Here is a 9,539-nt window from a genome sequence, read left to right as displayed (position 1 = left end):
GTCATGTTACCGTCTCTGGTGAATGATTTCCGTCCAAAAAAAGCTGTTCCTCCCTTCTGAATCACAGACCGTGGAGCCCAGAAACCAAAGCATCCACATATTGCAGAGTGTTAATGAATACCCAGCTGCCCCATGTGTTTGCAGTTTGAATGATAGGAAATGGGGCCAGCTCTCTTTTCAATGCAGCTGTACTTTGGTTTTGATTGTTGAATAGGCGAGCATCAATTGAAACTGTCCACGATGGTCATTGTTGAACTATTTGCGCAGCAGCGATGAGAGCGTTGAGGTAATGAACAGGCATCACAAAGGATGCTGGGGGGTAGTGTTATTATTCTTCATGCATACAGCAGCCTCTCTGGTAAAAGCAGCATGAAAACGATATTTACCCAAAGCACACAACAATACGTGCTCATTGTGCTCTTCAAGTACAGGATGTCGCATTGCCGAATACATCGATTCATTCATTTCAGCCACCGAGCCCCTGCGAACAAACCGACTTTTGTTTACACATTTCTGTTTTTTTGACGCTCAACATATGTCGCCGCTCTCACAATGAAACGAAAGCAATCAACATTTGGCAGCACTTGTCAACCAGCGAATGATTTATGTCCGATCGCGGCTCCGGTTTGCCTTCGCCTTCTGCCAGTCAGCGGCTGGCGTGTTCTTGTGAAGCCGAGGTGCTGCTCGCCGTTTGATTGGAGTGCACGTGGAGCTGCGGCACATGAAGAAAAAAAAAAAAAAAGAGCCAGTGTCACCTTGTCACTCTCGGGCACGCTGCCAAACGGCCGGCGGGGTGTTGGAGGAGCGGGCATGTTGCCGAGGAGGGGTGTGTGTGTGTTGAGTGCTGTGGTGATGAATCACTGTGCTGCTCCAATCACCCCCCCCCCCCCCAAGTCTGTCCCACACCCCACCCTCCACCTCACCCCGTCACTAACACTGTAATTATCCGCCTGTGGAGGGTGGGACATCTGCAATAACACTAGAGTTTGATCATTTGTGTGTGTGTGTGTGTGTGTGTGTGCTTAAGATGAGGGTGGGTGACTCACTGAGGAAAGGAGGACGTCGTTGGAGAGGGTAATTTAGGGTTGAATTGGTAATGCTGTTGTTCTGTGTCATAGCGGCTCCATCCTTTTTATTGTCGAGTCATTTTCAGAAACAATTAAGAAGAAGAAGAAACCATTTTTATTGTCATATATATTTTTACACATACACGAAATGTATCTCTGCATTTGACCCATCCCTGTATATAGGGAGCAGTGGGCTGCCAGTGATCAGCGCCCGGGGAGCCGGGGGTTCAGTGTATTGCTCAGGTACACTTCGACACGTGACACGTCCCAGTCGGGGATCGAACCGTTGACCTTCCGGTTCCCAGACGACCCTCTTAACCCAGTGAGCCACGGTCGCCCCCGCTCAGCGGTTCTCCATCCTTGCTTGTCAGAAAGCTGGCAGCAGGTGGACTACTCTCACATTTTATCGCAACGTTTCGGTCAGGAGGACCTGGTTGATCTCCGGCTCTCCCCGACCCGAAGCTCTGGCCATTAGAGGCCCACCGCTCCCGCTCCTCGACCCACGTCCGCACCTCCTGCAGCTGATCAGGCCAGGGTTCGTGTTTGGCACGTCTGATCAGGGCCCGAGGGTTGAGCAGGAAGTCACCCACAGGTCGGGGGGGTCCGCGCCGAAATAGACGATCCCGTTGCAGCCGGGCTGTCACAGCAGCCGAAGCTCTGTGGCGTGGAGAGGAGAGCTGGCTGGAGGTGACCCTGAGGGACTCTGGGTGTTGTTGGCTAAACACGTGCTCAGTGGCAGCGATGGCTGCTGGCGATCGGGAGTGATAGCGATGGTCGTCCAGCAGCTCTAGACTTAAAATGGAGCGCTGCTTCTTCTGTAGTGTTAAACAACCGCACAGATTGGTGAAGTAGCCGATGGACTGCAGACCACTTCCAGACAGTTTGGACAAACTGCTCGGCACATTTGACAGATGCATGTAAATATACATGTTAGGTTTTGTATATTTTCTGATGTTGAATGATGCATGTCATCACATTCTTACACTACAGATAAGATAAGCATAAACAAGAAGGATGCTACTGGGATTATATGATTTATTCTCTTTAGTGCTGTAATTATTAGTCGATTAGTTAAAACAGACATAAAATGTCTACTTATATTCATATTTACTTGATAAGTGTAACCCTAATAATTGGCATTTATTTAGAAGATAATGAACATTTACTGGTTCCAGCACCCAAATGTGAGAATTTTCTTCTTTTCTCTGTGTTTTCTCATGGAAGATGAAATATTTGGGGGTTGTGGACTTTTGGTTTGAACAAATAAGCAATTTGCAGACATCACTTCAGGGTCTGTTCAACCTGAATATTTAACTACAAAAACAATTAAAAAGATGATGGTTATTAATAACAACAATAAAAACAACAGTAGCCCCAAAAATCCTTTCCTTCTGAACCATGAAATCTAAATGAAGACAATATTTGCAATCAGAGTCCAACAGCACATCTGGAGGCCCGGGAGAACCAGTCCCCCTCTGCCAAGCAGTCTGTTGTTGGGTTTGACTTTCTATGATATGAAATGCTGTTTCACCAAACTCTCAAATTCTCTGTTGTCTGCTACAGTCAACAACCCACAAGCTCTACATGTCCACATGTCCCGTGACTATCTTTAGATTGTGTGTGAGAAACCGTGTGTGGGACTGAGACTTTCAACGCTCTTTCTTCTGGTGGTCGGAGCCTCAGCAAGGTCACTGAACCGCAGCGCTAATTATCACCTGAGGGTGCTGGCTCTCCTCCAGAGACTGGGTGAAAGACCCCCACCCGCCCGCCCGCCCACCCACCCTCCCACGCAGCCTGTGCATAGGACCTGGGGCGAGTATCGTGTGTGTTGGCATCGTGTGCCGGTCGCATGTATGCGTCTGCTTACATTACATTTGCTCATGGGGAGCGCGTGTTCAGTATGTGTGTTTTCTAAGTGCATGTGATGGTGTCACGGTGCTTAGGTCTAGTTAAGGCAGCTGCGCTATCTGTCTATCCCCCCCCCCCCCTCCCCCCCACCTGATTTCTGTGAAATGAGCCAATATGAGAGACCAGCCGACATCTCATTTGAAGACTAATTCGGTTATTCGGAGGGCGGGCGAGGGCGTGCATTGCATTCATGGTTTAATATGTGCTCTTTAAGATGATGAATATTGAGTCACATTTATTCTGCACGGGTGAGTGAAAACACATCGTGCTATAATGTGTGTAGGGTAAACGTTCCACTCGGGTCCTGGTGGAGGCAATCTGAATGTCCCGGCTTTCTAACTCTCACAGTATAATTGATTGAACTGTATTTTACACTGAGCTTGTTTGTTGACACACATTGTTCAAAGACAAAACAACAAAGGCAGAAACATCTGTGGAGTCAGGAGTATGACGACGAGATAACCCCCCCCCCCCCCCCCCTCACATAACAAGGTTAATACGAAGGTTATAAATTTAAGGGAGCTGTAATGTGATGGCTGACTGGAATTTGTGACGTGCTGGGTTAATGCGTGGGGCATTCAATAAGCAGCCACATGAGCGGAGATGACAATACATGTTGTCCCCGCTCAGCTTGCCCCTCTACCGCTAACTTTCTCCTCTCTAGAGGAGCAGCACGAGAACAAGGCTTGTGTTGACACACAGAGAAAGATGGAGAGAGAGAGCGTGAAACAAACAGGGAGCGAGATGGTGATGGTGAGGGAGGAAACTCCCAAAGGGGCAGAAGGGCAGCAGGAGAGACGGCAGATCCTTCACGTGACCTCCATGTACACCCCGGTGGTGCTACCTGGAGCACAAACACTGGCACGGCATCCAGTGGATATGGAAATTCACTCATGTCAGCCATCATCGTTTATGGCAGCTCATGGATTCCATAATTCTCGTCGACTGAGGTGGTCTACTCAACCATGAGCACGCTGCGGAGAAGTAGAAGATTGTGAAATGAAGAGGCGGAATAAAGAAAGAAGAGAGGGAGCCGGACAGTGATAACTTTATCTTATAACCTTCTCTGTTAAGCCATCAGTCTTTCTGACCCCTTGTAATTAGCACACAAAGCACAGGGATTGAAAGCGCTAGCTTCAATTGGTCCCTGTGAGACTCTGGTCTCAGCCTACAAATAAGATATTGCCGCATGGGCAGTATTTTACTGAAAGCAGAGAATAGATTGGTCTCCTGGCAGACACAGCAAATATTTCAGCGATGTCTGCGGGCTTAGAGCCTTGTTGGTATTAGTACGCCTAAAAGTTGTTGGGAGCGTGCGGTCCTCGTGGGAATACTTTCACAATATCAATTACTTCAAAACACACACATGGGCTCTCGCAGGGATTTCCACACACATTCACCGCTTGCCACCACGAGACAAGAAAAACACAGGAAACAGTTTGGGAAATGACACGACGACTGACTATTTTTCTTTCTTTTTTCTTGGTAATCGGCTGAATCCGAGCCAAATCTGTTCTATTAATGAGGGGAATGAGAGCGATGCGGCGGGCCTCCCACCGCAGGGAGCACGCAGCTCCACACAGCACACCCATCTTCTCTGCTATCCCCCCCCACCCCACCCCGAGCCCCAGGGCGTGGGGGGCCAGCCGGGTGAAGTACTAACAGCAGATCAGATATTTGGCTGACTCCAGCTCATTGGATAGACAGGAATGCTAAGACAGCGCTGCCTGACAGGCTGGCAGACAGCGGACTGTATGGAAGCTGGCTGGAGAAAAAGGCCGAGCTGAGGACGGGAGCTGACGGTGGGTTGTACTTGTAGACTAAGCTACACAGCGGAGATAGTATAAGAGACGCGGATAAAGCAAGAGGCGGTGAAATCTCGCAAGGGGCCGATTTACCACTATTTCTGAGTTCTTCTTATTGCGTAGCTTAATGACTTTAATGACTTGTAGAAAAATTCTGAAAGCAGTTTAAAGGCTTCGGGAATCAAAGGAAAGCTTTTTCGAGGTCAGGGAGTATTTTTTTTCTTTGAAGGGCGGGAGTGTGTGTGTGTGTGTGTGTGGGGGGGGATTTAAAGTCTGCACAGTCTGGTTTGTGTGGAGTCCACACAGGGCTGTGACTGCGGCACTGCATCCCAGCTCTTTGTCTTTGTTCCTGTGAAAAGGACAGGAATTGTGGCGGCAGTGCAGAGGAACTAGTTTACTTATTCATCAGGTTTTCAAGTTCTAGCGGACACAAGGTTTCTCAGGGATGATAAATGGCATCCGAAGGCCCAGGTGGACGGGGAAGGAGAGGAGGTAAATAATGGAACAGCCTGACAAACAAAGGAGGCTCCGTGATGCATTGTCTGAATGTGAAACAAAGCCACAGGTGTGTGTGTGTGTGTGTGCGTGTGTGTGTGTGTGTGTGTGTGTGTGTGGGTGTGTGTGTGTCTGTGTATGTGTGTGCGTGTGCGTGTGCGTGATCAGGACTGATGGTTGCTGAAACCTTGTCTGTCCATTGCCACCAAGCCCCTGCAGGACGGTTTAGGTGGCTTTTGAAGTGAGCCTTGCAGCAGCACCTCTGTGAACTGAAGCATTTGGGCAGGGAGAACAAATAAAATATATAAAAGAAGGAGCATTCCTCCCCCGAGAGTGGAAATGTACCTCTAATGCAGCAGGAGGAGGTGGACAGGAAAGCTATTAAGGCTAGGCGAGGGCCTGGGGTCCACTCAAGTTTTTACACCCCTATTCAGGGGCTGCACCGTGTGTATTCCTGATACACTCTCTCTATCTCTCTCACACACACACACACACACTCACTCACACACATCCTCGCAACCCCCCGTTCCAGCTCCGTTCCGTCTGAACTCTCTCTCAGCGCTGAGCTGAGCAGACTCAAGGAAACGATTCATTTAAATGTACATAATTTGCCCTCGGAGGCTCACTCCTGGTCTCCCTGTTCCCCCGTGGCGCCGCAGAGAAACAGCCCAGTAGAGGCAGACAGAGAGAGAAAAGATCTTTATCCTGGAAGAATCCAGTGGCCTGGACAGAAACACAGGCTGGTAAAAGCCAGGCAGAGTGAGAGCTTCAGGTACACTGGGCATTTATCCCCTGGAGACTTTGATGCCAATGTTTTCATCTTGTCTCGCCACCAGATTCCTCATACTGGGAAGCAGCCCAAAATAACCACTGCATTAACCACTGAAAGAAAAAATGTTAGCATCTCATATATGTCTCAGATTTTTTATATTTTCAATGGCAAATACAGTAGCGCTGCAACAAATAATGAGCTACTATTTTGCTAAAAATAATCTGAAACTGATCGCCAATTGTTAGTCGCAGCCTCAAAGTACACCATTGTGAATTTGCATATTCGTACACACTCAAATACCAATGCAAAAAAACAACATGGAAAAACCAATAAGCGATACAGGTAAAGAGGTGAAAGGAGGACGACGGGGAAGAGTGGAATTGGAAGAGCGTGAGAATAGATTTGGCCTTTGTCAAAGTCAACACTTGGCCTTTTCAGAAGGCGATTGTGTTGACTGTGTTGCACGAGCCAGTGTGTGAGAGGCACGCGGTGTCAGGCTCACTGCCAAGACGTCACAATATCAGTCGTCTGTTTGCTTGTTTCTGTGTGTGAGGGTTTTCGTAACCTCTGGATTTACACGGGCTCAGTCTTCACGCTTACACTGACGGTATTAGCTAGATAAGTGGCAGCGCCTCTGGCGTTTGTCTGTTCTTCAAGAACAAAGTAAACACAGCAAACAAATCCTCATAATTGATTCTATTTGGACTGAGTCAACTCGTATCAAATCACGAGGAAACAGCGAGAGGGATTTGAGGGATCACAGACAAACTTGTCAGCATGACTTTCTGTCACTGATAGGGGATGAATCATCCAACAATACAAGACAACTAAACTTGATGAAATTGACCACGCTGCAAGTTTTTGGAATCTTGCGGTCGTTGTGGTTTTCACGCTACGTGACGGACAAGGGGGGGGGGGGGTTCACACGATACCAGCTCCTTGGTCTGGAATCCTCAATGGGGTCTCTGAACTACCTTTTGTGTCGTCGTTACTCGTTGATGTCGTCAGCCCACTTGATCACATAACAGCCTGCTGAGGCGCCGATGTGCAACACCGAGCCAACGTGGATTTCCCTCTGATCTGGCAGTTTTGTCTGCGAGCTCCAAAAAACGTTCTGGGAGCAGAAGATGTTGTTGTTGTGTGAAATAGGTATTTAGGGGAGACACTGCAGGTGAATATAGGGTAACAGAAAAGATAATTAACAGATGTCCTCATGAAATTTCCCTCAGTTGATTACTTCCTTCAAGTCAATTATTTATAGTTTTCTGTAAAGATATGTTTAAATATTGGCTTTATCTTATCAAATATTCAAATGTGCAAATTTATAGAACAGAAATCTGAACATTAGTTGAAGCCAGGTTCAAAGTTGTGGAGACATATTAGAGTGTTTTTACAGAGGGAGTTCTCCTCAGAGTGTGCGGTAAAACCCATTTGAGAAAACGACCTTTCAGATGACCTCTTGTAAGTAGCACTACATTCTGCAAAACACTCCCGGTGAACTTCCCCAGTTGATTACTTCTATCAAATTTCCCTAAATCTTTTGTTTAAAGATGCAAATGACGCATTATATTATGCAAACTTTCGGTCAATTTAAGAGAAATCTACATCCGACAAAGTTGCAAAATAAACACAGTAATGTTTTCCATCTCCTCGTCTGGAAGAACACATTTTGGAAATCATAATAGCTCAAACTCTCAAAATTGACCAGGGCATAAAAAAAACTCTTAACACGGGGGGGGGGGGGGGGGGGGGGTACGGAATGAAACATAAAGCTGGAGAAAAAATACACTTCTATGTGCTGTCAAACATTCACACTTCTCTCCCCTGGGGGAAAAGGAAAAATGTATCGCCCACTCACCCTGTTTGGACAAGTGAAAGGTTGCTATTTAAAAAGAAAAACCCATGATCATCGTTTTGTACAGCTCCTTTTTATTTCACTTCTGAGTTCAGTCAGGAGCCTCTTTTCTCCTCTTTGCTTCATGCTGAAGCTGCAAGAAGGTGTTAAGGGGCTGTCTGTGCAAACTCATCACCTCTTAAGGCAGCTTGACGATAATTAAGCGAATTAGTCTTTTCATATGAAGCACGGAAACATAAATGCCGACTAAATCGCAGGGGAGCAAATAACCACAAGTTAATCGATAAAAACTGATCTGATCTACGTTCATGATCTGTTTGAGATATGTCAGTGAAGAAATGGAAGTAATATATTTATAACATCTTAAATATAAATAGTCCCTGAATGCAGAGTAAGGTGTGTTTTCATGTCGTTGGGTTGTCTGTGGTCCGTTCTCAAGAACGCGATACCTGCGGAACGGCTGGGGAGGGGGGGGGGGGGGGGGGGATTTCTCAAGGTTGATCCGATTACAATTTGGTGGTAAAAGGTTCGCTGTGACCTCACAAAACACGTTTTTTTGGCCGCAACCCAAGAAATCATATGCTAATTATGACAATTTCACACAGTAGGATAGTTAAGGATAAAATTAAGAAGAAATTACATTTTGGACGGACGTGGAAGTAAACTGCAGCATGGTTAGTAGAGGCATGCAGACGACATTAACTAATTAGCTGTTTGTTTGTTTTTAAAGACAAAACAGCAGACAAATAACTCCATTACTTCTTCCATTAAAACCTTTACATTCTGTTTTGCTCATGTTTAAGATTCCATTCTCTCTTAGTATCATTCCTTAAACTTTATGCAAACAAAGAGGACAGTGCAAAAGCAATGACCTTCTCTCTACCTACGCTGATACGTTTGTGTCAGGGGACCTACAGCATATTACTGTGAAAGACGCTTGGCCAGTTAATGAAGATCCATTACCTCTGTTTGCAGCTTTAGCGCCCCACATCTGAGAAACGCGCGGCCGTTCTCTCCGTAAAGATGATACATGAGGATAATAATCTGGAGACGATTGAGCCGAGCTCTCTTTACTTTAAACCACACAACATACAGCCAGGGTTGACTGTCTGCACACGGCCGGCGGCTAGCAGCTAACGGTGCTAACAACAGCAACAGTTCTGATAGAGCTAGCAGTAATAACCAGGGGGGGGGAACGGTGAAGACGGTGGGCACTACACTTACGCGTCAATGCCTTTTCGCCGCCGAAGCTCGGGGGATGTCGTTATCAGCGGAAACCGTTGTAACAAGGCAACTGATGACTCAGTTTGGCACATACTGGCTCAGCTGGTGGTAAATTATCGGTGCCGCTTTTTAGGCAATTCAACCCGAGTATATCTGCATGCAAGGCTCTGATCCTGTCCGTTAACGAGCGGTGGCTAATGGTAAGAAATTCTGATTATTAATTTGGCTCTGACCCAAAATTACCCGTGCTGTGCTTGGGAAGAATCTATGCGGGTTCATGTGGTTGAGTACAATTACAAAAATGACAAAGACATAATGAGTACCGGTATATTAACCTAAATCTAAACACAACTAATTAATTCCCAAAACGGAGGTTCGGTCTTTTAAAACTTGCCTTTATGCTTTCAAATTCT

Source organism: Melanostigma gelatinosum, assembly GCF_949748355.1.
Source record: "Melanostigma gelatinosum genome assembly, chromosome: 13".
Classification (NCBI taxonomy): domain Eukaryota; kingdom Metazoa; phylum Chordata; class Actinopteri; order Perciformes; family Zoarcidae; genus Melanostigma; species Melanostigma gelatinosum.
The sequence above is the reverse complement of the archived record's forward strand: the minus strand, read 5'-3'. Positions refer to the sequence as shown.